We start from the raw sequence: 15,143 nt of genomic DNA, 5'->3' as shown, positions 1-15,143 counted from the left end.
CTCTTTCACCACACTAACATTGAATCTCACTTGCCTTGCAGTTCTAAGAGGCTCAACAACCTCTGGGGGTTCTTTTGACACCTACATCGTCACACTCAATTAAAAAAAAAAAACACTCACCCTTTTGTGTGGACTTTCCTGTCTTGCTCTCTCAATTTTATTGCCCGTCAAAAATCGTAGTGGGTAGATTGCATTGCACCTCCAAGGATGAATAATTCTAAACCTGCCTACATGAAAAATATTTTTGAAAGATCCTTACGGGTTGGGCAATGCCAATTCCACTGCAGTTCTGGTGTTGGTAGTAATGTGCATAATAATAGTCCATGTACAAAAATTGCCTGCAAATTGCCATTCACCACAAGCAAATTGGAAAGTAAACGTTGAAGCAAAGTGACATGTTAAAAAAAAGAAGAGGAAGTAGGAGCATGAAACCTGGCCTACTTTCAACCCTCCCTTTGGAACATATGTCTGATGAGGACATGCTTCATGTCAGTGGGCTCTTACTACAGCTGTAATATTTGAATGGAATCAGCTGGGAGAATTGGCATGGAACTTTAAACAGTTTTGGCTTTTGTGTAAACAACTGGTTTCGTAACGACTCAAATCATCTTTGACGTATTTTTCAAATAAAGAAGGATCTGGCTCCGAAGCCCATATCTGAGCGCCCCCCCCCCCCCCCCAACTGTGTTCTATGATGGGTGAGGTGGTAGAGTGTTTGTCGAGCAGAATAACTGGCACAAACCCCAGATTCTCTGAAGTCTGAAGGTCACTGAGTGTGATTCGAACCCATAATTGCCCTTCGTCATCATAATGTGAGTGCATATGAGTTACAAATGATGAGCAAAGTCACACCGCTCCCTCAAGCCCATCTTTGGATGCAAAAGTGAGTGCGAATGAGACAACATGGTAAAGTAGCAAGATTTAAGTGTGGCTTTTTTTCCCTCCCCAACAGTGGAAACATAATGTAATGAATACAAAATGTGTGCTACGTTTCACAGAAGTAAAATTAAATCCAAAATACCAACAGTGTACAAGACCCGTCTGGAGAATGTTCTGTTACTGAAGAACAAATATCACCGGCATATGTCAGGCAGCCTTTACACTCGGGAAAAGTGCTAGTTTGCTATCGCCCCTTTTAGAACATCTCTGGGACAGCATCACTTTCCCAGAGATCGACCTACCTTGGGTCTAAAAAGTAAAACCAGATCAAAAGTACCGTAAACATTCACTCACCCTTATTGTCAGGATGTTGAGAATAGCAATGGCTGTTTTTTTTCTTAGCTACACTTGAATTAATTTACTACCACAATACTTTTTTTCCCGTCAGATTGTGGTCTCACATAATAGTTTAAATGTTCCCCATTTCAAAGTGCTTGGAATGTGACTTCATGTCCTTATATCCTTTTTCTATATTTATCCCCCAGGATGACAAGTCATCTGGTACTGATCCCAGCTGACTTTTGACTTTTTGACATACGGTATTGACAAACAACCATTCATGATCACAATCACACCTAAGGGCAATTAGGTGTGAATAAGAGCAATAAAAACAATATAGATATGATATACTTTTTTGGAGGAGGTTGTGTGTCTGCTTTAGCAGTGATTGCGTGTGATGTAGTACCCAGTAAGCACGTTCATGACGTCTCAGATGGACTGGCCTGGACTGACTGACAGATCGACGTGCCAAACACTGTTCATCCGCCACCTTGCACGCATTGGCAAAATTATTAACAACCGTTCAAATAGACCTATGCACAGATTTATGTTGCTCGCCACTCTGGGCTTGAAAAAAAAGGCCAGACCTTATTTTAACCCTTGCATGTACCAATAATTCTAACCTGTAACACGATAGGATGTCCACTGTAATAACCGCAGTCCCTGAAAGGGTTAAACCTTAAATGATTTTGAAAGCAAACACAGTAACTTTGTTGTCAAGTTATTGTCCGGTATGTTAGTGGAAAGCATTATAAGCATGAATGTTTGTGAGTTGGAGTCAAACCAGCAGACTCCAAGTCAGTATAATAACAGTTTCCTCCCAAAGAACTAGTTATCGGCTCACCCACCCTGCTATTTTATAGGATTATCTACTTTGCCGTGGCAGGACCGAGGTTCTGTGTGCAGCTAAAGCACATTTGCAGATATTTTGGGAATTTTGCAATCAGGTTTCAAAAATGCACAGTCCAGTACTCTGACAACATGTATGTTGTATAAACCTATGTAGAGTATGGAAACATAAAGGAGGCAGGTTCTTTAAGCTGGAGAAAAATTATGGCTGGTCAATTGTCACTACAAAAACGTATACAGTGGTACCTTTACTTACGAACGTCTCTTCATATAAAATTTTCAAGTTACAAAATGCCTCATCAGGAAAATATTGCCCCTAGTTACGAAATACATTTAAAGATACGAAAGGTAAAAAGTCTGTACTGAGACTCACAGCTCTGAGTTTCCTGAACGCAACATTCTTATGGCTGCTCTGCCATTGGCTATTACCGAGCATCATCCTGGCATCCTATTAGTTAAGAGGGACCTCGACCGTATGTGTTTATGTGTGTAGATAGATAGATCCGTGTCTGCAGCATCCTCGTCATTCATCCCTATAGCCAAACATCCTTGGATCAGTTCTTTACAAAACGCCAGGCAAAAACCGTCAGAGAGAGAACATGAACTAAAGCGGGCAAAAAACGATGAGGACGCAGTTAAAAGCTAATGACCATAATTTTTATTCTTTATTCTTTGTTCTTTGTTTTGTTACATTATGCACAACTCTCATTTATTGTGCAAGAATCCAATTGTAACATGCATTTGTTTTGAATGCATTTTTATGCTTTCGAAACCGTTTATGTCTGAATTTTGGAGGGGCTTGGATTGGATTACAGCATTTACATGGAAAACGCGTCTCTACCTACAACATTTTCTAGTTAAGAAATTTCTTCCAGAACCAATTACTTTCATAAGTAGAGGTACCATTCTACAGTGTATTGCGATGGAGTCATTTTAACACATTACATTCTACACCGAGTTCCCCCATCTCATCAATTGGTTACTTCCTAGTACAAAACAACATGGCATCAACTTGTGTATGAATCTCGAGCCTTGAAAATGGTTTGATGAGGGAAGGCCAAAAATAATGAAGGTCCAGCCATCCATTTTCATTCTTTATTCTCACAAGGGTCACGCGGCGCGCTGGAGCCTATCCCAGCTGTCTTCGGGCTGTAGGCGGGGGTTACCCTGCCAATCGCAGGGCACACATAGACGAACAACCATCCCCATTCACACCCGCACCTCGGGCCAATTTAGATTGTTCCGTTAACCTGCCGCGCATGTTTTTGGAATGTGGGAGGAATCAGGAGTACCCGGAGAAAACTCACGCAAGCCCAGGGAGAACATGCAAACTGCACATAGGAAGGCCGGATCCGGAATTGAACGTTGCACCTTTGCACTGTGAGGCCAATACGCTAATCAGTCGACCACTGGGCCGCAATAATGAAAGTTTTATTGAAAATTCTGACAAATGAGGCAAATTTGAATGCACTAATTGTGTCACTGGCGTGGAAATTGGAGGAGCTGGATGATTTCATTTGGTTTTAAATGCAATATACCGGTAATTTCAATCTGAGTCTCATCTCTGTTTTTACAGAGATTAGTTGCATATGTTTACATTATTTTAGTCTTGGTTGTATTTAATATCATGGTCCGAATAAACCCTCTTTTATCAAGGAACCAATTTATGCATTCATCCAAGCACAAGGCATGCAGAGAAGTAAACGAGCAGGCAGCAAATGAAACGCCTCAAGCGTTTTGGACCACAGAGACACACAGTTGGTGTTCTTGCACCTGCTGGTCATTTTTGAAGTGACAAAGTGACAGAAGGAAGGCATGCCAGCACAGGCTTTTAACCTAATATGTGCTTTTATGTCAACTCATAAATTCTTCATTACAATAAATACTGTATTTCCAAACGGTAACGTGCACAAATCACCGTTTTATGCTTTGTAGCCATGTTCAAAGAAATGCAAAATCCAGGGTGTGCTGTTCAATAAACAGCGGGTGTAATGTCCTATTAATCAGCGTCAGTTATTTTCCTTGGGTTCCATTAGTTGGGAGAAGCTATGCCACATACATAAATGAAACACTAATCGTCAAACTACACAGGTTTCACTTCACTGGGCATGAATATTAAAACATTTGTGTGTTACAGACATAATCACCTTTTTGCCTGTTGGCGCAAAATCAAAAAAAAAAAACAAGCAAGCAAAAAAAACAAAACAAAACAATCATTCAATTGCTAGAGTAACTTGTAGTGATGATACTTGCAAGTTTGTTGCAGAGCAATACTGCAACTGCTAAGCCGCTGTGATCATCTAAACGAATGCAGAGTTCAGCTTCGAATGTGATCATGGATGAAGATGCCTTCAAGACATGCAACTGCCAATGCACTGCACAATTATTCTTTTGCAGTATTTTACGCATGGTAAGGCGCACCTAAAAGCATTCCATTTTCTCAAAAGCCGACAGTGCGCCCTATAATCCGATGTGCCTTATATATGGTGTTCCAGTCATTGTCTTGATAACTTTTGTCTTTCATTCACTGTTTTGTAATGTCATTTATATTTTTGCCATAGAATAAATCCTGTATTTTTATTGATTTTGTGTCGTGCTCCATGCTACATCCCGAGGGAGCTACATATGGATCAATATTCTGATTTATTGGATGGAGTATTTTAAATGTTCTGTAAAAAAGCGCGTTGTTAAAGCTTGTGAAGGCTCTATATAAGTAATGCTGTATTGCATTGTATTGTATTCCCTTTAGCATGGCCCCATCTAGGGGATCCATAACACAACCACATCCACTATTGTCACTTCGATTCTATGCACATTGATGCAATGCAAACAGTTTTAAAATAGGCATTAATTGAAGGTGGCCTTATATTCCAGAGCACCTTATAGTGCAGAAAATACGGTAGATTTCACCACCTAGATTACTCAGATTTTGATTCCAGTCTTGCTCTCTGTGATCAATTTAGCTATATCTTTTTAAGACAATACGATCACGTTTAGAGTTGCAGACACATCCTTTTGTTGGCACGGCTACAGAAATGTTCCTGGGAGTAGACTTTTCATTCCCTCAGTTTTGTCAAAGATACCAGTGACTTAAAATGTCTTTCATCTAGATTGTGGATGAACAAAATGTAATTTTTTTTCTTAGTTGCTGAAGATCTCACTGACAAGCATGTAATACTGTCTCAAGTGTAGATCAAATAGATGATGTCCACTCAGACTGTCAAAGCACAATAAGGAATGTCAAGTCGTGCCGTAATCAAACATAAAAGTCATTAATTTACAAACCTGCTTTCACCACAAATTAAAATAAAAGTACAAATTACTCCTTGGGTGCCTTGTTTTTCATAGCATCCTGTTTCTGTGCTTCCGGAGAAGCACTTGGCCAAATACAGACCCAAATAGCTGTTTGCCTATGTTGAAATATCAATATAACATATACCATTGAAATTGCTTTTTTTTTTTTTTTTACATGCAGCAAACTAAGGAATTAAAGTGATTCCGTGCCAAAGAAGACTTGTTACCAATGGATGCAATAGCAAATATTCATTCCATGAACTGACTTGTTTCTCAACAATGATATTAAAAAGTAAAATTAAACAAAAAATAAATAAGTACACATCAAGAAAGTCCATCCATCCATCCATTTTCCGATCTGCTTTATCCTCACAAGGGTCACAGGGGTGCTGGAGCCTATCGCGGCCATCTTCGGGCAGCAGGCAGGGGACACCCTGAACCGGCCAGTCAATCGCAGGGCACACAGGGACGAACGACCATCCGCGCTCACACTCACACCTAGGGACATTTTAGAGTGTTCAATCAGCCTGCCATGCAAGTTTTTGGAATGTGGGAGGAAACCGGAGTACCCGGAGAAAACCCACGCAGAACATGCAAACTCCATACAGGGAGGCCGGAGCTGGAATTGAACCCGTTACCTCTGCACTGTGAGGTCGACGTGCTCACCATTGTAGCACCAGGACACTCACATCAAGAAAGTGATTTTCAAATTGTGGATAACCATACGTGGAATCACCCTACCAGAGAAAAACCTGTACTGTGAAACATTACAGCCTTTACATTACTTTTGTACGCAGCAAAAGTCTATTGCAAAAGCCCAGTCAAACTGTTTTCTATTCTTTTAGTACCGTATTATCAAAGATGGACACTGGTAGAAAAGGCCACCTGCACCGTTATGGGAGTGAACACCGCAGACTTGTTTACCAGCCAATGGAAACGGTTCCCTTCATACCCTTTAAAGACTGTGCACTGGAGGCGCAGAAATAGACTCGCTGGAACCTATGCAGAAGATCAGAGTGTGCAAAGTACGTTTGGAAGGAACTGTAAGCAGACCTACATGGGAGGATGATGTAAAACTGGTCAGGGTAATCACAGATCACCGCTGCCAAGTGGGCACTTGCATCGACAATATTGATTCCTACAAGGATTGAGTTGCTTTGATAGACGCTGTTTTCATATTGATGAATGAGATACAATGGCATCCACCACTCGCGACCGCTGAGCTCAGAATCTGTCTTTCTGCACCTCGATTGAATCCAACCACCTGCGGCACGACTTAGACCTGCTGGTATAATGTCGAGTCTATGTTCAGTCATTAAACTGTCGAGTATGTCAGGGACATGTGAAGAAAATGTCCTCGGTCTGCCAGAACACTGCATGGCGCAGCACGGTCTGCCAGATTCGGCCCGTCAGATCATTTTATGTGGCCCTCAAAAGCAATTCATGTGTCAACTTCCGTGGTCCTTGCTAGATAGTCTGCACCGAAATAATTGTGATTGTGTAGAAGAAGAAGAAAACCTTTATTAGTCTCACAATGGAGAAATTCCAGATTCACAGCAGCAAAGTTATGAAAGGAAGAAGTAGAACAACAACAAAAATAGGAGCTGCTGGAAAGGCAGCCACTCTCGCGGCGCCATTTTGAAGTCAAAAATAACAAAAATAACAACACAACACATAGGACAGAGACAGTCGTGCAATCTTCACCACTTTTCTGCATACACTTTGTTGTCTGAAGCAGTTATAGATGAAAGAGGAGAGGATCAAAGTGTCCTTTCTCCAGTGGATCAGAGACGTCATGCTGAAAATGTGCACACGTCTGCTACAAGCTAAGTTTTGAAAGCAAACACAAAGCTATAGCATCCATTGACGAAAAGAGATTAGTTCACTTCTCCTGTCCCACGTAATCCGCTTCAAACTCCAAGCCGCGACTCCCAGCTCCAAATCCGCATCAGCACTCCGCGCCAACGCTCCTTACTTCTCATCGTCGGCTCCTCAAGACCTCCATCCATCCAGCCGCAGACCGTTCAACAGCACCGATCTCTCCGCTGAACAAAGCGGGGCTCGAAAAATGCTGCCCATTACAGGCGCAAGACACAAGCGCCCCGGGACTGTCCAGCAACGACAGTCAAATGGCGTAATAAATAACGGTGACATTTTGCAATCATTTTGTTACCCTGTTTACATTCTAACAATAATCGAACAAACAACAAACAAATAGCTGTTTTTGAGACGCGTCACAAGGAAGCAGTGACAAGTTTGATGAAGGCTGAAGTGACTGCTGAAACTGTCAGGGAAGAGTTTTTCTCCTCATCAAAAGAGACCGTTGTCTGGGAAAAAAAGAAACTAAACCTAATTTAACAAATGGTTGAATTGAGTGATTACAAAACTAGTAATCCATCAATTTGTTGTGTACAAGTAATAATATGATGAGATGTTTACATAAACATTTATTTGGTTTCACTGTCGAAACGGCCCTCCGAGGGAAGATGTAACCTCAAAGTGGCCCCCGACAAAAATGAGTTTGACACCCCTAAAATAAATTGATATCGTGAGGATTTAGTTATGAATCAAAGTCAATGTATTTCAATCGAGCGCGATGTGTCTCAGGAAACTGTTAAGACCAAGCATGAGGATATCTTGGCAAGCATTTTGAACAAGGCCCTAATTCCAGCAGGCTTAGCTCTTTCGAACCAGTTTAAATTGGGACAAATGACAATATTGTGATCCCTAAATAATAATAATAATAATAATAATACATCACATTTGTAAGCGCCTTTCACAACACTCAAGGACACTGTACAGCCAAGACCAATAATAAAACACAGATAAAATAATAAATAAAGAAAGAAAGATTTAAGGCGGGTAGGCAAGTCTGAATAGGTGGGTTTTGAGCTGGGTTTTGAATAAGGAAAGGGAGTCAATATTACGAATGTTGGGAGGAAGTGAGTTCCAGAGTTTGGGGGCAGAGCGACTGAAGGCTCTGCACCCCATTGTACTGAGACGGGCAGAGGGTAGAAAAAGGTGGAGGGAGGATGAGGACCTGAGTGAGCGAGAGGGAATGGAGATTTGAAGAAGATCTGACAGATAGGGGGGCGCAAGGTTATGGATGGCTTTGAATGTATAGAGAAGTATTTTGAAGTTGATTCTAAGTTTGACAGGAAGCCAGTGGAGCTGTCGGAGGATGGGGGTGATATGATGGAAGGAGGGGGTTCTCGTGATGATCCGGGCTGCTGAATTCTGAACAAGTTGAAGTTTATGGAGGAATTTTTGATGGACACCGAAGAGGAGTGAGTTGCAGTAGTCAATACGGGAAGTGACGAGACTGTGAACAAGGATAGCGGTGGTGTGCGGAGTGAGTGAGGGACGGAGGCGGTTTATATTGCGAAGGTGGAAATGAGCGGACCGGGTAATGTTATTGATGTGGGAGTGAAAGGATAGTGAACTGTCAAGGATGACACCCAGACTCTTCACCTGGGGGGAAGGAGATATAGTGGCATTATCAATTGTGAGGGAGAAACTGTCGGCTTTGTTTAGAGTGGATTTGGTACCGACGAGTAGGAGTTCAGTTTTATTGCTGTTTAGCTTGAGGAAATTGTGGGTGAACCAAGATTTGATTTCTGAGAGACAGTGAGAGAGGGACGAGGGTGGGAGAGAAGCGTCGGGTTTGCTGGAGAGATAGAGCTGGGTGTCATCCGCAAAGCAGTGAAAGTGTAAGCCAAATTTGCGGAAAATGTTTCCGAGTGGAAGGAGGTAGACAATGAAGAGGAGCGGACCGAGGACAGAACCCTGGGGAACACCAGAAGAAACGGGGAGGGATTGTGAAGTAAAAGAATCAACTTGAATGAACTGAGAGCGGCCAGTGAGATATGAGTGGAACCAATGTAGAGGGGTGTTGGTGATGCCTATGGTAGAGAGTCGATTGAGGAGGATGGGGTGAGAGATTGTGTCGAAGGCTGCACTCAGGTCAAGGAGGATGAGGATGGAGATAAGGCCAGAGTCTGCTGCCATGAGAAGATCGTTTGTGATTTTTATGAGGGCTGTTTCAGTACTGTGACGGGGACGGAAGCCGGACTGGAATTGTTCATAAAGACTATTGTCGGTGAGGTGGGAGTGGATCTGAGAGGCGACAGTTTTCTCCAGAATTTTCGAGATGAAGGGAAGATGGGAAATGGGGCGTAGGTTATTGAAGTCATTGGGATCTGAACCAGTTTTTTTCAGGATTGGTGTGACAGCTGCAGTTTTGAAGAGTACAGGAACAATTCCAGTCGACAGAGAGGAATGGATAATGGCTGAGATGAAGGGAAGCAGAGAGGGTAGGCAGGATTTGACCAGAACTGTGGGGAGGGGATCAAGCTGACAGGAGGAAGTCTTGGATTTAATGATGAGGTCTGAAATTAATGAGAGATGGGGGAGTTCAAAAGAAGAGAACAGTTTGCAAGGGGTGAGAGGTTCAGATGAGGGGAAAGGTACAGAGGAGCCCAGATGCTGGTGGATTCTGTTGATTTTTTCATTGAAAAAGAGGAGAAGTGCATTGCAGGTGTCACGAGAGTAAAAGTGAGGTGGTAGGGAGTCAGGAGGTTGAGTGATTCTGTTCCAAAGGGAAAAGAGAGTCTTAGTATTTCCAGCATTGGAGCAGATGAGTCATTTGATAAATGCCATAAAAACAGCCTGTGCCTGCGATTCATGACCTAGGACGCGTTAACGCTGTAGGTGAAGTGTTGTAAAACTAAAGGATCTCTGTAACAGTATACTTTTCAGGCATATTATGCTTTGCTCGACTTACACACGCTACATATTGCAGTTTGCTATTTTAGGATGGCTTAGTATGGAATTGTGACCGGTTACTTTTGCAAGCACACAAACTCGTCCGTCGCAACTGGTCAATCCACAACTGACGAAAGAGATATGACTCAAGGAAGCAGAAGAGCTGTTTTCCTCCCCAGGCATCTGCCTCAATCGTTGTATTTCTGTAACAGTATGCCATTAACCCTATCAGGGACAGCACTTACGACAGTGGACATCTTATCGGGTTACAGGTTAGCATTACTAGTGCATGAAAGGGTTAGACGTTAGCGGGTGCTTTCCATCTGACAAAACATAACAATCCACGGTGTTTGTTATTTCGTCATCTTGAATCAATTGGATCAATCTCAATTTTTTCAATACATCTATTTGAGTGAGTAAATCACATCTGCCTCACAGTTCTGAGGTTTGGGTTAGAATCTTGGCTCCGGGCTTCGCGTGTGGAAATTACACGTGCTCCCGATGCTTGTAAAGTTTTTTTCTTTTTGCCTGATATGCTGGCTTCCTCCAGATTCAGAAAATACAGTACGGATGGTCAGCTTACGTGGTAAGTGTGAATGCTGGTGATCAGTCTTGGGTGGTCCTCGCCCCTCGCACGAATTCAACTGCAAAATGTTGTAGCTTTATCCGAGCCAAATGTGGACAAATGCAACTGAAAATGATTGGATGGATGATACAGTGGTAAATGTATCAAGTAAACCGCTTCAAGGCCATTTAGCCATGATGATGACTAAGGCTGTTTTTATGATGGTTCATAATTTTAAAATGTAAGTCGTTTGCTTTATTTTTGAATGAATTGGCTGTTGTGATACTGCAATTGGCTGGCAACCAGTTCAGGGTGTAACCCCGCCTACTGTCCGAAGCCAGCTGGGATAGGCTTCGGCACACAACGCGACCCTTGTGAGGATAAGCGGATTTGAAAATGGATGGCTGTAGTGGTAAACGAAGCTAAAATATGATCAGATTTGTCTGAATCTGAGTTTGATTTTCAGGATTAGTGATTCAGAAAACAGATGGATCGATTTTTAAAGTGTTGTGCTAAAAATGGAGACTGGCTATGCATCAGAACAAAACACAAAAAAAACATTTGATGACAAAAATGTGGAAAGAAGCAAATCTATTCATGTTTAGTTGCCTTCGGTGACATACAAATATATGGGCTTTATTCTCAGCAAGCAGCATGTGCACTCAACGTCATGATAAGGCCTTGTTCTGATGAGCCTGTCCTGTGAAAATATTGTATGGTCCTGACCACCATGCTGCAGTTGGAAGTATTCTTATAGCTTTGGCTATCGATATGTAGACCAGCATGTTTTGTTTTTAATGTATCCTCAGAGACTTCTTGGCCACCATATTGAACTTCCAGTGACCGTCACACTGGTCACGGGAAGTTCAACATGTCTGAGAGCGAGAACACCAAATTCAACACGCTTGCTCCCGCAATCACACCTGAGAACTTGTTACAATAACTAGTCACATGACACTGGGGAAAGAAAGTGGCTAGTTCTTCCCAATTTGGAAACTTAGGGGTGGAATCACTTTTGTTAAGAGAAAGGCTTAAATCTTCAGTCAGTAATAGTTGTCTGCTGAGTTATTTTGAGGGGGACATCAAATTTACGTGTTTGGACACTGGACTGCTTTTAGATTGTAGCGGTCAATGTAAAGCAGTCTTCAGTGTTGTCCCAAAATATTTACCCAAATAATTGTCGGATACTGCATGTTGCTGTTATTTCAAATGGGAAATGTGAGCTTTTCAATATAAACAAATTGAATGTCATCCAGGTCCATTGGAATTGAAAAAAAAAATACTTTAGTTCTCTAATACACAAAAAATAAAATACTATCTCATCATATGCTGATTTGGCAGAGCCACGAACACAATGCTAACTAGAACATGCCCTGGAGCTCACATTATTCCGGACACAAATATGAGAGCAACTGGTTCTTTGAATGTTTGTATCGCATATCTCCCAAGTCGTTCACCGCAATATAAATGACAAGCATGAGCTTTCAACTGCAATGTTAATACGAGATAAGCTAACAGTTAGCCAACCTTTTTTCACTCACGCACATTCTTTTTCTTTTTCATACATACTTGCAAAGTTTCCACGATATACGTTATCTATAACCCTGCTGGGCCGCAAGGCTTTTCTTGAACCCCCACCCCCACCCTGCCAAGTTATGCTAATGCTCTACGGTGTGTCTAGTTTGGATGCACTGGTGACATGATTTCACGATGTGGCGACTGAAAATGTACATGTACAGTTCATGTATGACATATCTCCTTGACTGTAAAAAACATATTTCTTCTAAATATATAAGCTTTGGGTCAAAGTTTTCACTTGTGCATGCACCCCGCTGGCTTGATTCCATCCACTTGAATGAGAGTTGCATTCCATTAATATTATGAAACAGTTCAGAGAGAAATCAGTGCAAGTAAGCAGGAACGCCAAGAAACCAACATTGAAGGCACGTTACGTTCGATCCCCCAGGCGGCACTGCATCAAAAACTGACATCAATATGTAAAAGATATAACTACGTGAGCTCAGGAACACTTGAGAAAAATAATAAATACAGTAAATACAGTTTGGCGCTACATCCTAAAGTGCAAGGCAAAACTTACTATGCAAAGCAAAAGTCATTTATCAACATGACATTGCAACTTCATTGAAATTGGCTTTGTAAATGACTACGCAAACCAAACTCAATCAAAGGACTGGCTACAGGACCAAAACTAGTACATCTCCGTCGGACAAAAACACAAATTCACTTGCAAAGTAGACTGCTCTGCACTGCCGACCACTGTTAGTGGCGAAGATAATGGGTTTCGAAACACGCCACAGTTAGAAACATGTGATACAATTTTTCAATTGCCTTGCAGAAACCATCGAGAGCAGGGGTGCCCAAGTCCAGTCCTCAAGAGCCCGTATTCAAAAGGAGCACTTTATCTTTTGGTCTGTTCAGTTTTGGCATAGGTTAATTTTTTTCGACTATTTACTCCTTGTTGAATACATTACAATGCTTTTTTTCCAGTTAAAAAAAAAAATCACAGCTGTGTTTTTTTTCAGTGGTCCACTAAAATACATTTAAATAATTTTAAGAATGCATTTTAGGACAAATGCTAAATTTTTAAATGTGTTTTTCGCATCATAAGGTGCACCTGCAAGCATTCAATTTTCTCAGAAGTCAACAGTCTACCCTATAATCCGATGTGCCTTATATATGGTATAACCGTCTCTTTATATTCCCTGTTGAGTTGTTTCCTGTTAGTGTGCCTATAATTACTTAAAAAATGCTTATAGTGTAGAAAATACGGTATATGATTGCATAAAAAATGTTAATTGAGTCCCACCTCTAATGTATGTCACGCAGCTGCATGCTTTTCAGGCCTCACAGATTTTACGCTCACTTCAAGACATTTACACACCCTCATGTCAGATACGCGCTCAGGATGAAGTCACCTTAAAATGTGGGCAATGCCTGTCTAATTTGGCTTTGCACATATTCTCCTGTCGACTGAAGCACTTTTCCTCTTCCAAGCTCAAGAGTATGTTGTTGGTCACGCGCCATTGCTCTAATATGTCCCAATTATCAGTATATATGGACCCCGCTTTCGTTTTAACTTATGACAAGGAGACGTTACTGAGTTGTTATTGCAGTGGTATGGAAGGGGAAACTATTTTGTTAGTTTATTATATCACAACAGCACGGTCGAACACTAACATACTATTGGTTCCAGCAAAGAAAAAGGATTTAAAATGAAGTTACTGTGCCATTTTATTTATATTAAAATCATGAACGCCCACATCTCTCCTCTCTTTACCACTGCTTAAACACGGCGATGTGAATCACTGGGTGTGAGTGGGTGTGTGTATGTGCCGCTTGCACTGCGCGAGTGGGCACATGTAAACTACAGTGCACTGCATTAACGGCTGCTCAAGAAATTCAGTCAGGCAAAGTTTTGTTGTCAAGCCAAATGTGAAAACTCCTTGTTAAAAAGGACTGCATTCCAGGGCAGGCATGCAAGTCAAATTTTATGATGAGGTCATCATATCTGGCCTGACCCCTCCCAACTACTAGGAACCAAATCTTAAAGAAAGACAGGGTGGGGAGAAGGGAAGAGGAAACTTGGCTTGTGTTCGAGTAGCTTGAGTGCAGCTGGGAGTGGGGTCATGTCTACTGAGAGAGATTGAAACAGGCTATTTCTGGGTTGGCCCGCCTGTCCCCTCTTACATAGAATCATGCATCATCCCCACTCTTCACTATCTTTGCTCACCCATCTCAGCCATCCACACCGAGGCCTAATTTTACAGTCCCCATCAGGACCTTTTTAAATGACGCTTTCATGTTTCTCATGGAGGCGTGAGGTGAATTTAGCGGTCGTCAGACTTGAGCCATCACAGAGAGGCATGCGGGAGAAAATGGCTGCACCGGTTGCCGTCCCCCGATTTGTCCCGTAAATGATTGTGCAGGTTGTTGGAGTGTGCTCAGACTGCTAGCGGGAAGACAGTGCGTGAACTCTGTGTAATGGTATTAGCATGCTACATCAGCCAAAAATGGTGAGTGATTTATCACCAAAGATAAACCACGTAGCCAAAATATCTATTTGTCCATACTGCAAACATCTCTCATGATTTAAATTAAGGTACTTTACTTTTGCCAGTCTGGACTGACTACTCTACAAGCAGTTGTTTCGCATTACTTGTGCGGGCCAGGACAACCACCCGATCAAATGCTTGCCAGAACTCTCTCCATGAATTCATCATGTCACTCGTCACAATTATGAAATGGCCAGGAGCACATGCACAGAGCAGCTGGTGGCCTCTTACCACGTGGACAATACAATATTATAGAGAAGAAAGAATATACACCGATCTCTTCATTTGTAATTTTGCAAACAAATGGGTGAACGTTCGTACTATATATGACCTTAAACATAGTTGAGCCACCACTTTTGGCCAAGTCCCCCCCAAAAATA

The 15,143-nt window shown here is 41.9% G+C and overlaps 1 protein-coding gene and 1 long non-coding RNA gene across 3 annotated transcripts in view; one reads left to right on the top strand and one right to left on the bottom strand.

Moving 5' to 3' along the window:
• nova1 (NOVA alternative splicing regulator 1) overlaps nucleotides 1-15,143 on the bottom strand; it is a 41,749-nt gene that overhangs the window by 8,903 nt on the left and 17,703 nt on the right. The gene's annotated exons all lie outside the window — the stretch shown is intronic.
• LOC127587849 (uncharacterized) lies at nucleotides 7,953-10,449 on the top strand. The gene is made up of 2 exons (XR_007958884.1): nucleotides 7,953-8,081; nucleotides 10,003-10,449. It is a non-coding gene; the product is annotated as an uncharacterized LOC127587849 (long non-coding RNA).

The sequence above is a fragment of the Hippocampus zosterae genome, chromosome 16 (assembly GCF_025434085.1).
Source record: "Hippocampus zosterae strain Florida chromosome 16, ASM2543408v3, whole genome shotgun sequence".
Lineage (NCBI taxonomy): Eukaryota > Metazoa > Chordata > Actinopteri > Syngnathiformes > Syngnathidae > Hippocampus > Hippocampus zosterae.
This window is presented reverse-complemented; position numbering and strand designations above follow the sequence as displayed.